General features: G+C 36.9%; 2 long non-coding RNA genes across 2 annotated transcripts in view; both read left to right on the forward strand.

Annotated features, from left to right (window-relative positions):
• The window catches only part of LOC135077415 (uncharacterized), a 143938-nt gene that overhangs the window by 65956 nt on the left and 52885 nt on the right, over positions 1 to 25097 (forward strand). The gene's annotated exons all lie outside the window — the stretch shown is intronic.
• LOC135077109 (uncharacterized) lies at positions 6946 to 8572 on the forward strand. The gene is made up of 2 exons (XR_010258397.1): positions 6946 to 7241; positions 7550 to 8572. It is a non-coding gene; the product is annotated as an uncharacterized LOC135077109 (long non-coding RNA).

The raw sequence follows: 25097 nt of genomic DNA on the forward strand, positions 1-25097 counted from the left end.
GCAATGTCTTTTAAATGATGCCCGTTTTACTATAGGTACTCTCACAGCCGGACCCTTACATTCGCAACTATGCGAGAGCAAATCGCGCTAATAATTTTCCTGCAACTTAACGGCTGATATTTTCTTACAGAACCTGAATTATTTAGATTGTTTGCTGTAAACTTTTGACTTGAGATATTCCCACAAGAAAAAGTCGCATGGTGTGAGATCTGGTGACCGAGGCGGCTAGAAAAAATAGTCCTCAGTGTCTCCATCGAGGTACTCTCCGTGTGTGGTGAGACACCTTCTTGCTGAAATAGTAGTTGGCCGGGATGCAGTTGCAGTTGTGGTATCAGACATTCATCGATCATTCGACAATACATTTCAAATACTTATTGCTCAACTGCGAACGCTCTGTAGGCTCCCGACCAGTGACTCATGGCGTATTTCAAATCCGCATTAGACTCTATTTTGAAATAATTAAACTTAATGAAAACTCTTTGGTTTTATTTGTATTCAATTTTGAACTTGGAAAATTTTCGCTGGACACCCTTTACAACGTAACCACACTTCAAAACTTCAAAAGAGTGTGACAATACCGCGTCCGTTCAAGTCTGATTGGAACCATTAGTGCATCAGATTCACTCCCGAAGATATCGGAACGATAAACGTCCCCATCTTATTCACGTATTTCTGATATTCGGTTTGGCCGAAGCTTCGGCTGGTTTTTGGCCGAAAACGAAAATATGGCCGAATGACCATTTTTTGGCCGAAAATGGCCGAAAACGAAAACGAAAACGAATATTCGGTCGGTCACTAATTTCATTACATTCATTGAAATTATTGTTTGCACTACTGGTTCTCAGAACATTTCTGAGTACGTTACTTGAGAAACTTCATTGGATTAATGGATGGCTTTTCCATTGCCTGTAATCTGGACTATTAAGGGTGGATTCGACGAAAGAAGAGTAATTAATCTCAGAATAAATTGTCAGTTTATTCGACATTTTGACATATTTCCCATATGCTGAAACTATCATTGTGCTGGCACACTTCTATCCGAGAATAACTCCTGGTATAACCAGTTATAGAAGTTTGGTCGAATCGGGCCTAATTCACATATTTCTATACGAAAACTGTCAATGCCTATGTCAAATCTTAATTATGAGATAAATTACGTTTGACGATGGAACATCGGCGTCTAAAGCTCAGTGTTAACCTCCCATAATTTTCTTGCTACATCACTAATACAACCAGAAACCTAAGCTTGCCAGCCTATTTGCGGTGTTCCCATCGAAATCGAAACGTAACGCACGCTCCCAGCCGCCAGCGAAAGTTGCCATAAATCACATCGCGCCCTGCGAAATGGTTAATTGTTTGGTTTTTGGGGTTCCGTATCACAAAAGGAAAACTCTGAACCCTTATAGATAAGGATAATTTGGTTTTCCGTTTGTCTGTCAAGACCTTTCTCAGGAACGCCCGAGGTATCAAGTTCAAATTAACAACAAATACGTATGTCTGCGGTTCCTTAAACCTGTGAAAATCAAGCTTCTAAACTAAATCAACACAATCTAATACGGCTATTTGAGCCTTATTTTTCTTACAAATACTTCGCAGGGGAATCAAAATCTATTAGGGTATTTTCCATTGACCTGTATCATGAAAAGCTGGGAGAAAGGTCTCACAGTACAAGTAAAGTCTAAAAGGTGGTTAATTTGTTTTTCCACTTCAAAAACATTGCGAATTACAAACTATTTTCTATTTTGTACGGAACCCTCAGTGCGCAAGTCCTCGCACTAGCCCAGTTTTTTGCCGTAATGTCAGACATCGGCCGTTGGTATAAATCAGCAGCTGCCATTGTTCGGTGCAGCGCTGCAGCCCGGTGCAGGATCGATATAGATTATCGATCGGTGATAAGCGCAGGAATTAGCGGGAATGGAGACGTGTTGTTTCTGACAGCCCATTGTTTTGAAACGTTCAAAGAGAGCTATCGATTTGTGATTATTACGAGAATAGACGCGTTCGTAGTAAGATTTACAGCCATACGTTATTGATATTGAAATCGATATTTGTGTGAGTCGCAGCATATGAATTTTAATGAAACGTTATGTGATGTCAAAAGTCTGCTCTAGAATATTGTAGATTATTAGAAATAGGTTCTATATTTTTGCAATTTAGTCCCTAATCAATTTAGGTTAGGTACAATATGAGGGGAAAAAATAATACACGATTATTGTTGTATTTGTTAGCATTGATTGAGATTACGCGTGTTTGTCTACGACGTAGTAGTCCTAATTACGTAGACTCTACGTAATTAGGACGTTAATTTGCGTTATTTGTATCTATCAATAGACTCATTTCTTTCACCTGAAATAACTAATCACAATTAGGGTTGCCATTCGTCCGAGTTTCCCAGGATTTGCGGGGACCATCCGGATTGAGTTTTATATGTTGTCAGGGTTTAAAATTTTCAAGTCTTAAAGACTACCCACCAAGCCCTGGTGGCCTGGTATCGGCGGCTTTATTTCAAAGGCTTTATGTCGACGATTTCTTCGACGACTCATGTCGGCAGGTCGGTGGATTTGGTGTGTAGACTGCATTAGGCCGATGCTGAGCGAAGCGACCAAGTCTAGACATCTAGAGTTCTAGCATCCTAGACTGCATCTCACTTAACACCTGGTGCGATTGCGGTCAAATGCCTGCCTTGTCTAGCATAAAAAAATAAAATAAAAAAAGTGTTCAAGAAAACTGACATGTCCAGGTTCTGGAGTTTGCACGCGTCCGGATTGCCAAATTTTAAAGATGGCAACCCTAATAACAATGGTGGCAGGGCAGTAATGGCGTGCTTCTTAAACAGCGGTATTAATCTTGGTTTTTGCGCGGCGCTAGGCCCTGCGACGTTCCGCGAACTTTACACACCATCGCTCCCTCTTTATGTGGGCGCGTTTCCAATGTTATCCCATATTATGTTTATCTTAGACAATAGGCACTTTGATAATATCTGCAAAGATAGGTCAGATTCGGGACTTCTTTCAACGAAATATGTTTTCGGATCGGACCGGTTAGTTTCAGACACTTCTGTACCCAACTACTGGACACGAGTTAGTATAAATTTGAAGGCGATGCGTAACATGAATAGTCTCTAAAACTTCTAAAAGCAAATGCTATTACCCAATAATAGACATATCTAAGAGTTTTTCAGATGTCTAAGTTGTCAAGTTGTGATCTGAGTTCACATTTTGTGATTATGTCCATTGACTCCGCCAAGCTGTTTTAAAATGTCTCTCTAAAGAAATCTTTCCACAAACAATGTTCTATTTTTGTACCTAGCAAATAATAACAAGCTAACTAATGACGATGTTAAACGTAACAAAGGTCAGTGACATATGTAACGTAAATTATTTTTGTTCTTATTGAGGTGTACGCGGCTTTATTTCTTGTAAAATCTTATGATACTCGTAGTAACAAGGCTAAGAATATGTTGGTAATTCGCTTAAATTAGTTGGGGGCGACCATTTTGAGTTCCATCAACCTCATTTTACACCTTTGTTTACATAAAAATTAACATTATTTTTTAAGTATGGTATTGCTCTGTCTGCAGTGATATATCTTGCATCACCTTCGAAATCTTACGCGAAAAATATCCAGTATGGCCAAAGAAAACTGTTTATAATTATTTTAATTTTAGCGTAAACATAATCGGTTTGTGTTATCTTTAAGTAAACAAGCAGGAAAATTTTCCTTGTGTTAATTACTGCATATTTATACAATGTGTATGTATAACCTGCTTGTTTATGATTACTTTCACTCAGTTCCACGATTTGTGATTCATTTATTTTGTAATGTACAGTCGATAGCACATAAGACTATTTCATTTTTATTGAAAAATAGCATCTATTACGACTACTTAAGGTGCTACAGTGTTTACGATGACGTGCTGTGGTCTGTACACAACGTTATCAAATAATGGTGCGTTAACTTTGTCAACAAACCTTTATCTTGAGGGCTTCGACTTTTTTATCTAGAAAAGAATATTTGGTTCTTAATAACCATTTTATGAGTATTCTATTCGTAGAAGTTGATTTTATGACATCAGAATCTAAAAATAGTCGATAACATTAAAGTTTTTCCGATACTTGATGGTAAAGCTGTTCTAGCTTTTAGAAGGAACTTTATTTATCACTTTTAAAATTTGTCATTAATTATTCTTCTTTTACAAACATTATTTGGCTTACTGTAAAGTTTCCCAAAGAATCCAGAAATCGATTAACAATCAGAAATTAGATTAGAGACCACACAATAAATTCAATACACTAAATCTGTATGTAACCGATATAATTTTTACGTTCGCAGAGCAAAAAATATAGAAAAATTAGCCAAGTTTCTCATAGGGGCTGATTATTACCCTAATAATGGTTAAATGCATTTCAAATAATTCCTGGTCATGTTTCCCCCAGTTATAAGTGGTTCCGTTCAGAGGCGGAGTTGTATGATGGATGTGATTAATTTGAGCTATTTCATTATTCATATAATAATGACTGAATTTTAGAAATCAAACTGATTAAGTACTTCATAATATGTAAATTTTTCGAAAATATTTTCGGAAGACCATTCTAAAGATTGGAATCTCCTTTGTGTACCTTTGATGCTACTTTTGAAAGCCTTATTTCGCCCTTCAACCGAATTCGATAGAAATATTTATGCTCTTAATCGCCATCAATTATTGCAATTGCGCCCTAGTTTGATAGCGATTCTGCCCAGTCGCGATCGGAAGCAACACCTTTAGCATTTCCCCCGCGTGAGAATGGAAACGCGACCCGAGTGTGGGGTGAATAAATTCCATCGATCTCTACCAACGTACTTTTAACGGTCTATGTATTATTGCGGGGTTCTGCCAACATTCCAAGTTATTCGCGATTTTCTTGTTTACTCCACAACGAGTTTGGAAGTGGTCGATAAGTTGTGGTTCAGATAATGTCGAGTGCTCGAGCACACTTGAATGTTGTGTAGTGTTTTGTTTAAATGTTACATAATTGCTTTGATTAAAGGAAATGATTTGTCAAAGAAAATTAAGATTACCTTAGAAGGAGTATGATTCTGTAGTTTATTTGCGGGAAATTAGGAATTATCTATAAATATTACCTAGTATTTACTAGCTATCTTAATTGACTCACGTCTTTATACTGTATTATGAATATCGACGTTTAAATCTAAATTCATTCTTAAGTAGGTGGTACTTTCTTTTTATACTTACCGTAGTTTGTGATCACATTAGAAAGCATATAAATTAACTAATAGGCATAGGTCTTAGGTAATGCAAAGGATGATAAGGTCTAAAATTGCGTTATAAAATGTCACCCAATTTAGTGCAGTAAAACAATCGTAAATATCATTAGTGCTCATGTAGCCATTATGTTTGCACTTGACATGGTAGCAGTATCAGGATCACTTTATAATAGAAATGTCGCATTTCCCTGAAGAAATCACAAATTACCCTATTTCTTAGTAGAGAGTTTCGTCTGTTTTTAATATCGTGGAGACATAAACATGTTTGTCTGTCAATGTTTATTTTTAGAAGGTAATTAAGTACTGGAAATAATTATGTAGTCAATTGAACATCAATTGTCATACTTACATTCCTAGTTGATACAGATGTCTGAAATTATATCATAATTATTGAGGTATTAATTGCATGAAAATGTGATATGTGGCTCTGGGTGTGTTTGTTTATTTACAATTCATTTACTTCCCAGACTAGAACATTTCCCGTTAAAGAAAACGGAACTAAAGCTTATGGGCCCCCCTTACAATATGCAGTAAATTTTATATCAGAAGCCCTTATGGCCTCATGTATAAAGGTGGTTTCAGCATGAAAGAGATGTTACGTACGAATACTTACATGTAAGCGTTGTAACAAGATTTTCATGGAATCCACAATAAATATTACATTACCCCATCTTCCTTTCAAATGAGTTTTTTCCTTCAGTGTTTGTTTTCGCTAAAAATAAAATGAACGGGCGCATTGAAATATGTTAATAGGGTACACTATGAATACATGAATGGTTAATTCCGCGTTAAGGTCGCGGGTTCGACGAACAATGGGGGTGGCTAGTTCATTTATTTTCTTAACGAGACCGAAGTTTTTTTCGGGTGTCATCATTCGTCTTTTTTCGAAGTAATTTTGTTGTTTTAGACAGAATACTCTTGTAATTAATTTTAATTTGGAGTGAACGAGAACTTCGTTAAAAATAAGCTGGCGCAAATAGATCAGAATTTGAGAAATACTTTAGAAATTAAACACATACGTGATACTAGAGCCTCTTCCATTGAAGTCGTATAAATTATAACATGTTGTAGTATTATAAAAAAAAAACAGTTTGATGGTCTTTATAGTCTTTAATAGTAGGTGTATAAAATAAATAATTATTTTACCGATGTCAAGTGAAAGATAAATTTATTAATAAACAAAACTAACAAAAAATTACGTCTTCCCATTGAATTATACCGCTTGTGCATTTGTTTATAATTATTTAATAATCTCGTCCGATTGTCAGTATTGATACAGAACAAATCATCAAAAAACAGTAACACGAACCACAGTTTAAGATAGATTAAAGAGAAAAAACAACGCCTCCGAAGGGCCGACGAAATTGACGTAATTGAAATTTAACGTGCATTAACAAATGTAATTACGGGGCCCTATGTAATTATAAGGCGTCATTTTGACAAAAAAACACAAGTTTCGAATTACACCAAATTACTGGTTGTTGCGCGCGGCGCGTGCCAACCGGAAGTGGGATAGACAACAGGTTCAATTTTAACTAAGAATGGACCTGTGAGAAATAATTTGGTACTTTTTTAAGGCCGGAAACTTTAGCGACTGATGATGAAGAATAAATAAATAAATACCTACTTAGACTTACTCTTCTTAGGTAATATCATATTAATTTGCTTAAAGTCATGTACATATCGCACCTTTAAAGTTAAACCGTTACTAAACGAATTTTTCGCAAAAATGAGTTATCAACGCCATCTTACTAAAGGACACGTAAACTACAATATAAAATAGACCACTTCTTCAAAATTGCCTTCTTACGCCATCTAGCGTTAAAGCATAACGTTACTAAGCCAAACTTTGAACGGCTCGCTAAATACAATAACGGGTCTATGCAAGTAAGAACGTGTTTGTTGCGGAGTGATGACGAAAGTTTAAATTCATAATGTGATTATTTGGATAGTAACGGCCGTTCGTCACAAAAATGGTAAGTTGTTTAGTTTTTTTAATGAGTAAAGTGTGACTATATGTTTAAACACAGTTTTCGTTTAAAAAAAATACACAATTCATTATAAAATTTCTTTGGTAAACGGTAACAGTTGGTATAGTCACAGTTTGCCTTTATTTTTTTAGGTACTTATCTAATAATATTTATCACTAAAGGGTGCCTATTTCGTTAATTACAGTTTTCAATAAGCAATGAGTAAATTTTATGATAGGTATGCCTAGTTACAATAGTGAAACATTTTTTTAGTCTATAATAAAATATAGATTAAAAGCATTTATTTGCTCTAGGTGATGTCGTATTTCCGGAACCCACGTTTGGCTCGCATTATGGAAGCTGTGGACGCTGAAAAAGATTCCTCATGTTTCGAAGAACCCAAGCAAACATATAGATGTTTGTTTGATTAAGTTCGTCCATAGGGACGAACTTAATATAATTTTAACTATATTTTTAACTTTTCCCGGTCTAAATGTAAGACTGCACACTTGTCTACACCAAACTCCATCCTGATGGCGTTGCTAAATACCTGTGTTGTTTTTAGCAACTTCACCAGGTCTTGTCGTTTTGTTGCGAACAACTTGAGATCATCCATGTAGAGCAGGTGACTAATGACCTCACCCCCTCTTCGTAGCTGATAACTAAGCCCTGAATCCTTTAACAGAGTGCGAAGAGGATTCAGTGCTAGGCAGAACTACAAGGGACTCAAACTGTCACCCTGGAAATGCCTCGCTCAATCCTTATGAAGTTCAATGGATCAGGAGACCTCTCACCACCACCTGGCTGCCGAAGGACTGTAGTCCACTGCCCCATGCATGAGCATGAGCGTAAAAAGGATCTCATTGCATCTACCTTATACAACTCTAAGATCCTCTCCCGCCATGATTGAGGCACCGAATCATAGGCCTTCTTATAGTCAATCCAGGCAGCAGAGAGAGCTTTCCTGCTCCGCCGAACTTGTTGGCTAATGGTTATGTCTATGAGGTTGAGCTCTTTAGTACCACGAGACTCAACCTTACATCCATTCTGAGCAGTGGCCACAAAATATTGTTCATTATTTTTATTATTAAGTGATTTAAGGTAGGTATGTGAACAACCTTTCGAGGGTAGGGAAATAATGCTGAGATTGTTACTCGAGTTTAATATATTTTTTATGTATTTTTTGTAATTGCTAGGTGTGTTTTTTTCTTATTCGTTGTCAGTTATACTTCCTATGATTTAAAGGTACAAAATGTCTTAAGACTGATTAATAAATAACTAGGCTAAATGCTTGTATGGATATCTTTAATTTGTAATAAAATATTGTTGATTTCGAATGTTCGTTATTTTTTTAATATTGTAACATCATCACAAATACCTACTCTATGATATAAAATTTAAATGTATAATAATATCACCATTATCATTGAAATTTAAATAGTTTTCAATATAGTAACATTATTTGGACTGCAATTTGAATAGTAATTTATTTAAAAATGAAAAAATAGTAAATGGTAAAGTGTTACTATAATTATATAAATCAAAATAAATAATACTATACATAAAATATTTTATTTTTGTAAATCACATAACATAGCGTTAGCACATATCTATCATATAACTCATTAATAAGCCTTAAAATACTATTTCCTTTGACTGTATTGAAAAAAAACATTGACTTTTTTCTTATTTTGGCTCTCCTGCAAAATTTCATAATTTCGTTTAGTAACGGTTTAAATTTAAAGGTGCGATATGTCGACCAGATAACTAATAAACATACTCAACTAAATACATAGTAATAAATAAATCTTTGGACAATTTCACACAGCGCCAGCTAGCCCCAAAGTAAGCAACTTAAGCTTGTGTGATAGCTTAACGGATATACTACTTATATGTAAACTTTTTTTTTTAAATACATTATATATTATACATAGTAACACCCAGACCCTGCAGTGGACGTCTTTCGGCTGAAACGAACGAACGAACACCCAGACCCGTCACATAATATTTTAACAATAAAAGTCCATAACTTACATATTGTAAATTAATGTTAATGCGATAAGATTAGTGTGAGGAGAGCAAAAATTTGTACTTTCTGAGAAGTAAATTCGGCGGTTATTTGTATTTCAATTTGGACGTCAAATGACATATTAGTATTAGTAAGCGGCAAGTCGTTCACCCAAATGCCCTTATATGTAATACACTACATTTTAATAGCAATATTATATTTCTTTTAACAAAAACTGCTATAGTTCGATCGAATTGAATACAATCAAACCATCAAAATGGGTCGCCATTGTTTGAATACAAACTTTTTTTTTATCCTTATCTGTGTGTTTTGTTTGAACCGAGTGTATGTAATTAGGAGGGTTCAATTAAAGGGTTTTTTGTTTAAATTGTGCCGGACAATTGAATGGGATTACCAGTTTTGATTATTAACGTAATGTGTTATCGACAGTTTGATAACAATACAATGACTGAGTACTTTAGCAATCGATTTTTTTGTTATCTTTTAGAACGTTTTATTCAAATATGCACCTTCCCATTTCTTTGTCTTCGGCAGGTGACAAATATTAATTAATCCGAGAATCCGATCAAACTTTTAATTACCAGACAGTGAAAATCACCTCTAGATTGTCTATTCCTACAGCAGCTGTTCCAAATTTAATTTACGACAGACATAAAATCGTTCTCAATAACATGACCACAGAGGTCGGGATAGGCAAAAAAGGTCCATTAAAAACGCATCGGGAAGGAATTAACAAATGTTTAAAGGCTCATTACAGGTAGGGGCGTGCGCGCACCAATTTACGACTGTACCTCACCTGTCCTCCGTACAGGTAGGTAATAAACTCGAGGTGACGCCAGCTGATTGATTTAAATGACAGATCAGTGGCTAATTGTTTCGGAACCGCGGGCTGTCCGAACAACTTTATTTATATTTTGATTTTTGACTAGGCGACTAGTTATTGCCCGCATATCGACGCGTGGAGCCTACGCTGTTTGTTTTTCGAGCTGTAGTCCGCCATTTTCTTCTTCGGTTGTCTAAAAATACTTGGCAGGAAAAATACTCAGCTGATTAAAACCTTTGTAATTTTTTTTGTGAAATTACACTTATTAATTGCTTGAACTATAAACGTTTACAAATTTTCAACCTCACTTTCAGTCGCCTTCGATAGTGATAACAAATACTTCAACTTTTTTCTTGTATATATTATCCTACCTTTACTGCCCTTGGAGCAAGTATTCTCAGGTTTTTGTTTTCATGTTAAGTAGGTCAAGTCTCTGTTTAAAATTATGGTAAGCACAATGGTGCAGCTGTCGGCTTTGACTTGTATGGTTTTATGTTAATTTCCCAATATGATCTTGACAACTCACCTGCCATGCAAGTTTCATCGCTCTGCAGTACACAACACAACATAATATTCTTATAAGGTGTATAAATCATAAACAATCTTGTACACAATATTAGTAAACTTCCCAATCATTTAATTTACAAAAACAGGACAGATGATTCCCTTAATTGACTTGTAGCTTCAACCGGACGTACCAGAGCGGCACTGCCATTAATTTTCCAAATCAAAAGACAATTAAAGCCAGGGCATCAACAATCGTGGACAAAAACCGCAAATAAATGCCTCGAAAGGGATACCGAAACAAGGAAACGACGGACAGGTGATAGCAATTACGGATAGATAGAAACTCGGCCTTCGGATCACCTTACGCGCAACACCTTTGCTCAGCAGCTGCCATAATTAAAGGTCCAAGTGTCATAAATGACGCCAGCTATGTTTGTTCTACAATAGAATAGCCAATGACTAGACAATAGCTGGCCTTTTCACCGCCATGTTCCTACACAAAAATCAACCTCCATACCACCCATAGGCCGATTCATAAACCTAAGTCTACACTCCATAAAAGGCCCCTCACAATAGGTCCCGTTCCTCTTTTGTTCTCTCCCATTCGGAGCTAGTTGGAGAAATGGACGCTTCTTCCCGGTAAGAGGATTCGTTTTTGTTATTTCTGATGAATAAACTTTTATTATTTACCTTTAGCGAACAATGTCTGACGCCGACAAAAGCGATGGAAAAATGTTTCGTGAAACAGCTTGGGTTTGCGATTGTTTTCCAAGTACATTTTTAATTTTATTGAAATTGCTTTTGCTTATACAAAGAAAAGTTTGACCATAGCTTTGAGCAAGGATGGCACAACTTTTTATGTGGTGTGTTTGAAATTGTGCTCCTCTTTGAATATCAAGTTAACAAATAAAGGTCCAAGCCTTTATTAAGATTGGCTAAGTGAGCCGAAAACAAAGATAAAAGTGGCTAAAATAAATGACGTGAGATAACCGAGTAACCTACCTACACATTCTGCAATGTGTTTTACTTATTTATCCAATTAAGCAGGTGTCTGTTAATTAAATTTCCACCACTTCTCCACAAGATAGCAGATTTAAATCTCTTCCGGTTGGTCGATAACCGATATTTTTCGGATCGAGTTTGTCACTTATCGATGTGAACATTTTTTGTTGATTTAAAATCGATCATGAGTTGAGGGTGGATAAGGAAAATGCACAAAAAGTAGTCGCAACATTATCGTTATCGCTAGTTGGATTGTTAAACTTCGGACATTTCGGTGCATCGGCTCGTAAAACCGTTTGTCGGCGCAGCACACCTCGGTTTATGGTTTTTTTTCCATTCATCGCCGTTCTCAGAAACGCGCCGGCGTTTAGGCGCCTTCGGAAACCTTCGCCTTTTTATATCGAGGAAAAAAATTGCCGCAAATAAGCTTCGATTGTACGCGTATTTACATAATGGATAACTCGCTTATCATTCGATTACCAATGCATATTTTGACAATCGAAGACAACCGATTCCGAGTATATTGATACAACTCAACAAAAAGAAGAATAACAAATGATTGATCACTGCAACGCCGAAAAACAACCTGCACGATTTCGACGGATTGAAGTATTTTGATCGAAAATTGATGGTGAAATAATTGCATGTTTCAAAAATTGGAGTCTGGAATTTGGCAACCTTTGGTCCGTTTGATGATTTGTTCGAGTCAGACCTTTGAGTTGTGCGAAAAGGAAATGCATCCTGAGCCACTATTCATCACTTGGTACGGCACTTTCTTATTTTTCATACATTGTATGGTCAGATTTTATTTTATTTGGAGCTGAGTCTGCGTTTGACCTCAATCTCACCCGTTGGTAAATGAAGTGACGATGAGATTTAAGATGAGGCACGCTTGCTGGGTAAATACCTATTCACTCGAGCCCTTAAAGGCACCTAGGTTACCTAATAAGAGTGGGAAGACAAATGTGATAGGTAAAAAGTAAAAAAGTTTGAATAAGTGTAGCCAAAATATTCGTAAAATATTTACTTTTCATTGAGAGCGAAAAGACGAATGTGGTAGACACAAGAGTTAAAATAAGTGTAGCCAATATACTCGCAAAACATTTGTTTTTCGCTCTAAATCTTGTTAACGCGCTATTACAAACCTTCGAAAGAGTGAAAGCAAAATTACACAGCGAATTTTGCGGCGATTAAAATCTCTCTCGCTTTTTTACCCTTCAATGGAACAATAAGGTGATTAGCAACCCTTAGGCTAACCCCACTCCCCTTCAAACGATAGAATTACTTCTCGGAACTTTGTTTCGATGTTTTGATAGCCGGCATCGCTGTTTGGCGGCTTGAAATCTCTTTGAATTTACCGATTTTGCCCTTTTTCAATTTGGCTAATGTCTTATTAAGCCGTCAGCTATTTTAATTTTGGCTTTGTTCCTCCGGTAATTTCGGTTTCGTCTCCGCAAACGGTCTCGCAAATGAAACGGCGTGTTTATGTTTTTTTAGCTGTTTCACCAATTTGCGGCTTATGTTGTTTTGCACTCCGTGCTAAGTGTGCATATCTTTTGTTAATGGACTTTATCTTACAGTAATGAACGCTAAACTCGTTTGGGAACTTTTTTGTGTTTTTGGAACCTAATCTAATTATACGTTTATTGATCTCGGGCAAATGTTACTCATTGTACCTACATTTTAAAGTGTTTTAAATTTAATTGTATTTGACGTGCTTTTGAAGCAAAAACACCTTAAATTCTAATCGGTATCGCTGCATTAGTAATTAGTGCATATAAAATATTGCGAGGCTCAATGTCACTGTCAATGATGGGCAGGGAGGTCGGTCGTCGACAGTCTGCATTCCGGCGGGGTCAAGGTGAGGGCCGGCTGCATAATTAACTAATTGAAACGACTCAGATTAGGCCCAGATGGTTTTCGGACATGAAATTTGGCTGACCAGTGACTCACTCAAGGGTTAGTGCGGCAATAACGGCTTGTTAGCGCGCGACTGCTGGGCGGAGTCCTCGGTGGATTATGATATGCCGCTAACATAATTTAGGGTAGATAATTTGCGTTTTATTTTCGAATTTAGGTTAGGCTCCAAAATAGCCTATCAAGGAAAAGCGCTACTTATTATCCAAGGTAAAAATTAAGTCTTTTCTATAAAATGTAACTATTACATTGATAAATAGTCGAAAGTCTTGAAAGAATGTCCTAATTTGTTTCGACGATGAACTCCAGTAATGAGGTAGGTAATGTAGGTATATGAATAAGAAAGAAGAATTTGAAGTAATACAATTTAAAAAAGGTTGAACAAACACGTAAAACTTTATTTTAATCAAAAACATTGTTCATTGCTACAGAAAATTTATCTTAATCCTAATTCAAGTCGTGTACGAAAAAACACGGCCCGATAAAATTCGAGCTACGTCAGGGCGTACCGAACCCAAGAATATTTGTTTTGACCTCAGAACCTTGAGAGGTTACCAGAGGTTTATTAATTCATTGATCCCTCCCGGGATTTGGGGTACGAAAGCGCAATGTCACTGCGACTCGTGAAGGTTTTCAAGATGCGAGTACGCTTCAATGCCAAAGGGCCCGCGAGAGCCAACGACCCCCACTGTCATTTGTTTCAGTTTCAGCAAGTGTGATGAACCTACGACGAGTACTCGATTTGTCTCGTGCTCGTGCTGCTTGTATCTTGTTAAGAAGCATTATTATTGCGTTCATTTAGGTTCGATTTTGTGCAAAAAATTCAGTAACTACATTCATAAATATTGCGACTCGTGAAGGTTTCAAGACACACTTCAATGCCAAAGGGCCCGCGAAAGCTAACGACCCCGACTGCCGTTTGTTTCAGTTGCTGAAATAGTGTGATGAACCTACGAGTACTCGATTTGTCTCGTGCTCTTGTTAAAAAGCGTTATTGCGTTAATTTAGGTTCGATTTTGTGCAAAAAAATTCAATAACTAGTATTGCGTGCGACTCATGAAGGTTTTCAAGACACACTTCAATGCCAAAGGGTCCGCGAGCGCCAACGACCCCGACTGTCATGTGTTTCAGTTTCTGAAATAGTGTGATGAACCTAACGAGTACTCAATTTGTCTCGTGCTGCTGGACAAAGGCCTCTCCCCAAGAATTTCTTTCTACAAACACCAGTCCTGCGTAGCTTGCATTAACTATGCTTGATATATTGGCTCGTATCGGAAGAGCTTATGAGTTCAGTGTAGTAGTAAATACAGCTAGTGTAGCTCTCGTGTAAAGTTTGTCACAGTTTGTGGTTCTTTCGCAAGCTTTGACTTTCCAACTTTCCATATAATAGCTTATATATTTTCCGAATATCCATATCCTCGTCCCAATAATAGTAGCCGAATGTAAGCCCTCCGCCGGATCACGTTTCCCGTGACGTAAGGCCAGGCCAAATAAGACAAGTGGCTGACACTTCGCCGGTGTCGATTACAGGCTCTGTGTTGGGTGTCGCGTGTCCAGAAATATCGGGCTATTTAGCCGCAGCCGCATTCACATCGACGTGTAACGTGGAGCTCTTGATGTGGTAAAAAAGAAAATAAAAGATGAACGCTGTTCAGTTGTTTCATGTCGCTGTTGACTGGCCAGTGTTGTTGCAAGTGAAGGTATGTTGGCACAAGATTCTTAGTCCATGTAGAGGGCCATGCTCGGTGTTTCTTTACAAGATCGAATCAGAAATGAGGAGATCCGTAAAAGATCTAAAGTCGCTGACATAGCCCGTCGGATTAGCATGCTGAAGTGGCAATGGGCAGGGCACATAGTACGCAGAACTAACGGCCGATGGGGCAGCAAGATTCTGAATTTTTAGGCAACTTTTGTGAAATAACTTTTTTGTCATAGAAACTTTGAACGTTATTATTAAAATTGTAACTTCATTATTTATTGTTGTGCCTACAATTGTTTTGTCTGTACAGTTTTATTTGACATCTTGTACCGCATAAGTTATTCTTGTCATCTCCTCCTCCTGTCCTCAGCCTGCCATTTGTATACTACACATCTGCATTTCAAACAGTATGTTTGATTCTTGTTAGAACAAGCCACACGCGTGTTGCGTGTCGGTGTGACAGCGTGCCTTTTTGGTCGATTAGCAGCGGTCTTTGCGTACTTTTTGTAGGCCCAAGTCTAAATGTGGCCCGTTCTAATTCCATCCACTGCATTGTCGGTCCTGTTGCGCAACGCGTCCGGGCATGGAACTATGGACATGTCGAAACTTTTGTTTAACGGTTCCAAGATTGTTCGGGGAACAGATACATTAATTTGTCGACCGTAACATGTTACCGAACGGTGTGATTGATTGTTACATTTTTATGGTTGTTCGATATTTTCGAGATTAAAGGGATTTCTTGCTCTTGAAGAGATTTATTGGCTTACTTGGTTTTTTTTTTTAACAAGTGGTACCGATTTTATTTTCAATAAGTTAGCTTTTTAAGATTTTCTATTACTATAAGTTAGATAGATACTTGAAGGATTGCTTGGCTTCAAATATAAACAATTGAATTTAATAGACAGTTCACGTACTTACTTATGTTCTTCGTCCAAACACGCAAACCCCTAACTTCTCGATAAAAAGAAAGCAAGTACCAAACATTTCCCGCTCGGAGGTTTTAACCTTTTAACTGCGACTGCTAAAGCACTCAGCGTTAACTCGTCCGCGGCGAGATGCCGGCTGTCCCACGCCTATCACTTTAACTACGTCGCCCCATATTACTTAACTTCTAAGTTAACAGCTGCCAGTTTATTTCCACTGCCTTTACTATTTTGCTTTACCAAAAATTTTAAGTTTCGTAATTCTAGTTCGTTTGACAGTATTTTTAGGTATTGTGTCAACAATTTCCCTTTATGAATCCCTCAAATTAATCCAGATTTTGAATTTAGTTTCCAGAATGAGATCGCTTCGTAGAGTTACGAACGCCAAAATTGAGCCGTTTATTTTTTTTTCTTTTATATGACAGCTTTTTCGGTTAAAGAGTATCTATTTATACAGTATCGATTTTAAATAAGCAGAGTCTTATATTTACGTAATAAAAGTCACCATTGCAGCGTTCTCAAGATAATAACTTTATTTATGAATTAGATTCAATCACCACATAATAATTAGTTGAAACATAAACGTTAAACCGAATCGTGATTCAATAAATTATGTCGATTAACATATTCGAAGCTAGTTGGTATTCGACGAGACGCTTTACCGGGAAATGACGCACCGACACTGTCTCCATTCACTATTCACTATCGACTAATTATAAAATATCTTACGGAAATCTAATCTAGGATCTGTGAGTACCACTGAACCATATGACGCTTTTGAAGTTTAAATGAAACTTTTCGTTTGCTGTTAAGTCGATGCATTACTTAACGCCCATTCTTCTAAGCATAAAGATGTGACATAGAATTTGCCATGGATAGACCTAGATAGATAAACACTTTATGGAACACCACAAAAACAAGAAAAAAAAAAGAAACGCCCAAGGTAAGGAAGAGTCTGGCGTAAATACACATGCAAAGTTTCTTTGGTCTTGAGTGGCTACACTTCCGATTTCAATATTCGATATCAAATCTGACTTTTATGACCAACAAATTATACAGCTGACGTTCCGAGATATAAGACCGAATTAAAACGTATCTTCTGGTGTTAATCCTCATTATAGTCACGAGAACAGAGGGACCAATAAAATGTAATCCCTCGAATGTTTATAGGGCCGGAATAGTCATGCCTGACGCCCGACGATCTAAAGTGGTTATAAATCTAATGTAAATATCTATCACAAATATTATTGTAGTAAAGATAAGGGGTTTCCCACCATGTCTGTTGGCTGTTAACGTGTTTACATTGTCACGCAAACTCAAGACATTTAGTTTTTTCACCGTTCTGTAGGAAATAGACTGGCTAGTGGCCATGCTATAGAACGGAAGTGTACATTTTGCGTCTTCATTATATTCGTAATGTGACCTAACAGTGTATTTCGTGGTCATGGGAACTGCTCAGCGAGTTCGGGTCGTACAGACAACAGCTTATCAATCTGGACACTGGCATTTTATGTAGTGGTAATAAGGACGATATTGCAACAAAAGTAGTATGTTGTTTTGTCGTCTGTACAAACACAAAGCGATTTGCCGCCGATAAACTGCTTCTTTTAATTAAGCATGCCTTTATAAAAGCATTATTTATAGGGCGTATAGACACGATATTTGTTTAGATACGGCGCGGGATGCGCACGCGTCGCTGCGCGCGGCTAATTAGATCGCGCCCTTCCAGTCTTCATTAGCGGGCAGACGCGTTTTTGCTAACACCACGCGCGGGCTTTTTCGCGCAGACCGCACGAGCGCCCTAGGATAGTAAAGGCAATAGTAAAACGTGATACTCGTACACTAGCGATTCAATTTGCGCAACATGAATTTTCATTGTTTCGCTTTCAGTAATTATAGAAAGGATAGCGTTTGTGTATGTGCCCTTTATGAGCAAAATTAAGGCAGTTGAAGATGTGTTACCGTAAGACGATATCTATAGAAGTCATGAAATGCATTGTATTTTAGGTAAGGATTAAAATTACTCACTTTCCTTATTACAATTGAGGCAATACCTGTGTAGAAAATAAGGACAAAAATATGATGCTTAGAGTTAGTAAATTGTAGCTGGTTGCGTAAACGGACAGGTGCCAGTTTAAATTTACAACACGCTTAAGGTAAACGACTTAACCATACGTTTTGATAGGGAAAATATCAGAATTATCTAATTAGCATTCAAGGCGCCACCTATTAACTTAGGTAAGTATCCTCTACATCTCAGGAGGTATTTCGTTTTGGTTTTTACGTTGCCCATGCAAATGTCAACGCAAAAACATTACATACTACGTGCATAATATTCTTGGAAGTTGAACGAGGTCGTGTATGCAACTATTTATCTATGGATCTTGTTTGGTTTGATATGCTAACGATGACTTGAGAGTTTACAACGACAAACGTATTACAATGTTCAACTTATTGCCTTAATAAATGTTGATTAGCGATTAGCAGTGGATTAATATAGAATTGGTCGATTGCCAAGTTTGTTGATACCACAGAATAGATAACACTGCCAAATTAAAATCTCGTATAGTCGCATACATTGTCTTTTTAGGCACATTAACTACACTCGGTCGGGTAAATACAGTGTGAGTCACGTTAAAGTGTACATATGAAAATAGATGAAACTAGACCTATTTTTATCGACAAAAAAGAGGTCAAAAAATTTTTGAGATTTTTTTTTAATTTTTTATAGAATTTTTTTTCTTCAAATTACTTATTGTAAAGAAAACGTAATAACTTTTAAACTAAGCGGTATATCCTGATAAAATAAAAACAGTAATAATGCTAAATAACAGGCGATACTAAAAAAATACATAGAATATACAAAAAATGCCAACAAATAATAAAAAATGATACTTTTTGAAAAAAATCTGCTTAAAAATTCGTGTTTTTTTGGTTATTTTATAAATTTCTCCAAAAAATGCCCCTATAACCGGTGGTTTTTATTACTTTGTATTATTTTCTATCGTATTATCTTTGTAAAACCAAAAATCGCATGTCTCTATCCCTATCACAACATTTGCTATGATCGTTTGAACAAAGGCCTGCCACAACATTATTCTCCGCTACAGGTAGAGACAATTTTAATTTTAACTAAAATGTTTAATTTACCTCGAAATCTTTTGTTTTTATTTGAAATCTAACTTGTCTTTATCAAAATTACAAATCTAGAGCCATTTTCAGTTTTGTTGTTAACGAAGCGTTGAATGGCGCGCCCGGAGAGGCTTAGTTCAAACGATCATTGCAAACGTTGTGATAGGGATAGAGACATGCAATTTTTCGTTTTACGAAGGTAATATGATAGAGAATAATACAAAGTAATAAAAACTACCTGTTATAGGGGCATTTTTTGGAGAAATTTATCAAATAACCAAAAAAACACGAATTTTTAAGCGGATTTTTTTCAAAAAGTATAATTTTTTATTATTTGTTGGCCTTTTTTGTGTATTTTATGTATTTTTTAGTATTGCCTGTTATTTAGCATTGTTACTGTTTTTATTGTATCAAGATATACCGCTTAGTTTAAAAGTTATTATGTTTTCTTTACAATAAGTAATTGAAAGAAAAAAAATTCTATAAAAAATTAAAAAAAAAATCTCAAAATTTTTTTGACCTCTTTTTTGTCGATAAAAATAGGTCTAGTTTCATCTATTTTGATATGTACACTTTAACGTGACTCACACTGTATAACGACCGGCCGGCCCCGCTCAAGCGTGCACCGCGCGCGAGCTTGAGTCCAAGGCATTTTTTAATTTCCATTTCATAAGGGAATTATGAAAGCGGGTATTAAGATCCATTTTAATGACTCCACGATACTTTTTACTGAGGACGCCGGCTTCCAACTGCCCGTTTCCGGTTTCGAGCGGTTAAGTATGTGATTTATTCTATCGTGTGCGATTGCGTTGCTCGCTAGACACTCTCGCCTGGAATTAGTCGATATTTTTTAGAATTTCCGCTTATTACTTTTAATTAAGTTAATTTTTGTAGGGTTGTATATGGCAACAAGATTGAGATACGAAGTGATTTAAGTGGAGTTGGTGCGAGGTGGAACGTTCAATGTCGAGCAAGCGCAAAACTATGTTAATGAGTTTTGCCATAAAACATTTTTAGCATAAGAACATTACTGTCCAATCTTTTATCAAATCGTTTTGAATATATTAGGCTAATCCTACTCAAAAATAATTATTTAAACCTCAATATCTCATTGGAGCATACATTTGAACTGCTATTAGTAAATCAAATCTAAATATGTACAAGTGTGTCGCGGTTAATATCAATTTTAAACGCAAATAGCGACATGAATTTACGATTTCGCATGAACAGTTTATCTCGTTAATACGACAACGAAATGTCACGATAAATACGTAGTTGGGTCTAATGCATTCGTCATAATACGAGTGCACTTATGTTTAGTGTTTTAGGTCATGGGTGTGTGTAATGTCTGTGACATGGTGTTTGAAAGCACGTGATCATAAATGATAAGTTTACATTCGTTCATTCGCAAGTCCAAGAATGGCTTGACGGTTTATTGAATAGCAAATTATAATTAGAACTATAGTTCCCTTTTGTGGAATGTAATTTTAATAAAACCATTTTTACTCCAAAATAAGTTTACGAGATTGTTTCTTATTTAATCTAGAACCTATGACAAAACTCAGCGAAGAAAAGTATCAAGCGCCCTGAAAATTACACTAATAAATAATTCAGTTGAGCTGGTGTTGAAAGATTGGCCTAAACTTCACAAAGCTGGGATTAGCCTCGGGTTCAAGAAATTCTGGCGTAACTAATACCTCATAGCACCGTACTTATATTGTCCATTTGTGATACCTTTTTAGAATTCTTTACAATGAAGACATGCTAAAAATTGGGGAATTACTCGTAACGTAGTTTTACTCTTTTCATTTATACGCTATTGACAATGTTTTTACTTAGCATCTGGTAGGTAAAAACTTTTTTACATCATCTATGATGAAGAGCATCATATTTACATTTTCGCTGTATATGCCAAGGGTTAATGTACAGTGACCAGCGTTTTTGCCGCCGCCAAAGACTAGACACGTGTAAGTTTTGGCCATCGCTGGCCGTTGAACTCAATCGATCGCAGATACCATCGTGAGCCTAGCCTTGTATAGGGTCGCCAGTGACATCACAGCCTAAAATGGCTCGCGGAAGCTGGTCCGTGATGCGTCAAGTCAGGCGACGCGGTCTTGGAATGGGGAGGGTGGTGTGATGCAATCAGCAGTTCATATGAGCCTTCTAGAAAAATCGCGCTCTCAAAGCTTCGATCTCAACGTAGTTTTAACTTCTAAGAACTTTTAAAGCGTTCTAACATCACATTAAGGTTAGATTTAACCCATAAACCACCGCGTCATAAAACAGCAGATGCCCCGAAATCTGGATAAAAACTTGATCCCTAATGACTGGTGGATCCTTTTGTTTCGCCCGAAAGTTGGTGACGAACAATGGTGCCGTAATAAATCATCGGCAACCCTGTCTGCCGATGTGCACCGTCATGCTATTGGCTGTCGACCGTCGATATTGGTGGCGTTGTTTGGCAGAAATTCATGAGGTTTTATGTTTATGTACGAGCTGGTCATTTGTCTGTACACATGTACGCTTTTATTTACAGTGGACGGCTCGGGTATGTAAGGAATGCGGTGTTTTGTTTAGGGGATATACGTCGATGATCTATTTTTGTAGAAATCTCATGGATATATCTCCTTTTTCTGGTAGTTGGCAAAGACGCCAGAATGGTTTCTAACATCGGAAGTAAACTTTGTTTGTTTACAGCTATACTGACAATATATTATGTTTTACATTGGATCCAAATCGGGATATTCAAATTAAAAGCCGGACGAGCAAGTGCCATTAATTCCACTCTCATTAACTTTATGGCGGGTATGTGGAAGTTTTTATGGCGTGCCAAATATGGCCGGCTGTGGCTGGCCTTGACTCCGGGGAAGTGGACGTCCGGACTCCATCTAGGAATTGGTACTTCGCTGAATCGCCTTCCGTTTTGGCGATACTCTGTTAACAGTGATGGTGATTGTATAGATATGCTTATAATATCAATCTAATGTAGATGTCAATTTGTAAGGGCAAAAAGTAGAAGTGTAATTTTTTGTCGATTCTGGGTCAATGTGATGCCTCAGTGCCTCCAAATGTTCTGGAAAGAGTTTTGCTGTTCGGTCAAATGCACTCAGGGACTACTAGAATCCTGTAAGTGTTGTAACATTTTATTTTAGGCTACAGAACCATAAAGACTATTAAAGACCATAATATTTAGCTCTAAAGGATGTTCAAAGAAGTCTAAATAATTTGGTATTTGTTTTTAACCAGATTACTTAATAAAAATGTTTACCACAAGGTGCTCTTCGCAACAAGCCCAATTAGAACTGCTCCAAATTTGATCTCGCTACAGACGTGTCAGTAAAAGTGAATCCATGGTATTTCTGCGCTCAAATACGTAAATAGCCATTAAGCCACGGCCTTTTATGGCGTCTGTGGGCGGGCTGTTGTCGTTGCGGTCAAGGTCAGCATTTACTATGTCCGTCTGTCTGTCTACAGTTGTGGTTTGAGAAACGAGTGGAAAGTGAACTACTTTAGACTGTTTTTTTATAAATAAATAAATATCCTTGGACATTTTACACTGCGCTTCTAGTCCCAAACTAAGCAAAGCTTGTACTATGGGTACTAGACAACGGATATACATACTTAAATACTTTTTTTTTTGTAAATACATACATATTATACATAGAAAACACCCAGTCCAATACAAACAAATATGTTCATGCACACAAATGTTTGTACTGTGCGGGAATCGAACCCGCAACCTCCGGAATAGTAGTCCGTTTCGAACCACTACACCAAACGGCCGACGAGTTGTTGAGTTGTTGAGTGTTGATATACTAGTAGCTTGTACTCTGTGTGGGTGCAGGAACAGCTAGGGAATGTTTCGTAGAGATAGTTCTTGAGTGGTTCGGGCTTAGGCCACTCTATTACTTGGACTCAGTGTCTTGTCTACTGTCAGATGTAAATAAAAGCTTGTGCCTTAACCTTTTAATGCCAAGACAATCCGGGATCAACTTGTTGCAACATATACGAGTACTATGCCAAATTTTCCACCTTTTTATGTACTGAATATACTCGGTGTGTTTATTTATAGTCAACCCGCCATTACCGCGTTTTATTAGGTTATCACTCGTTCGCCGTTTGCTTAGTAATATAGACATTAATTTTACAAATAAATCATAGGCAGTAGAATCCCTCGAGACTCTATCGTTGCTAATGAATTCCTGAATCTGATCGTTTTGCTAGAATCAGGAGGTCTTAGTGAGACCGTTAATTTTGAAATAGCATATTAAAGTATAAGGTCATGTGTTCAGTGTGTGTCAAAGCTTTCAAGCACCGACTCCATCATTGCTTATATCGTCTGAAGGTCATCGTTATTTATAATTCTTACAAATCGTCAAAACTTTAATAGCGGTTTGCTGTAGCAATTAGCAGTTTTAGGGTCAGCTTCCAAATTACCAGAATGAGTATGCTGAACTTGAAGGTACATCACATCAAGCTTAACCTTATGACATCTTATGTAGTTGTGATAAGGACCAATTTCCTACAGAAATGTGTATGGTTTGATGTGATGTACACAGGCAGTAATCAGGCGTTATAATAGCGGCTGTGACGACGGACGTGGGTGGGCTGATATCATATGGTCAAGGACGAACCTTTACAAGGTCCCTGACTACTATTGAGTGTAAATAACTACTAGTCATGCTTAATGGGGCTTTTCGAGTTTTGAAGAAGTAAAAAATCTTTTATCTTATCAGGATATACTTTATTTATTTATTTTATTTATTTATTTATAATCTGCTTGAAGGCTTACAGAAAGTCCAACGCGCCAACAAGTTATACAATACAGATAATTTATAATAGCAATTTCAATATGTAAAATTGTCAAATAATTAAAACGATAAATTAAATAATAGTCAAATAACATTAAAATTAAATACATAAAATAATTAAGTCCAAAATAGAATGTCATACCTAAGACTACTAATAAGAATAAGAGATAAATACATTTATGTCCAGAGATCAATGTCAAAGTTATTCAAAGTTATTACTTACACAAAAATCTATGAATTAATACCATTATTGTACCTAAGCGGTCGGCAAATATGTCGATATCGTGCTGAGCAACTAAGTCCCCGATTAAACGTAATGCGCGGGTAGAAGGCGCGCTCGCTGCGCGAGTGGTGCGCGTGACCGGCCGGTGTAGCAGCCTAGGGCGGCGACGCGGTTCAACCATCCCGGTAACATCCCGTGGTATGCGCGTAGGCACTGATAAGCCTACTTTCGCTAATATTTGTGGACTATCAATTTTGCCATGTATAATCGACAAATAGTATATTATACTTGACATTATCCTCCTAAACTTAAGGGTTTCCAAATCAACCATGCCGGAGACAAACAAGGACGGGTACAAATAGGGGTAATATCCGTATCTCTGGAAATACCATAGTTTTTTGGTGATGATCAAAGTCTCTATTAATGAGTAAATATCTAGTACTAAGTTGGTACTAGTATCAGAAATAGAAATAACTTGAAAGAAAACAGGATTCATAAGAAAAACCTGTCAGTTATTGAAACACACACGAGTGCCGTGCCTATACAGGTTTTGTTACCAAGAAAAACCTGTTGCCCGATAATCTCTGATGAATTATGTCCCCCAAAACCACGTGACCACTATAGAAACCAAAAGCAAAAACCGTATGTAAATTAAAAAGTAAACGTCACAAAACGTGAAAACTATAAATATATCGCCGAACTATGTACTGTCTGCTAAAGACACGTGACTCGATTCCATTGAACTCTCATGCTTGTATTCGAAGACTTGTACAGACGAAAGCACGTCAAGCTTTAC

This window comes from Ostrinia nubilalis, chromosome 13 (genome assembly GCF_963855985.1).
Source record: "Ostrinia nubilalis chromosome 13, ilOstNubi1.1, whole genome shotgun sequence".
Lineage (NCBI taxonomy): Eukaryota > Metazoa > Arthropoda > Insecta > Lepidoptera > Crambidae > Ostrinia > Ostrinia nubilalis.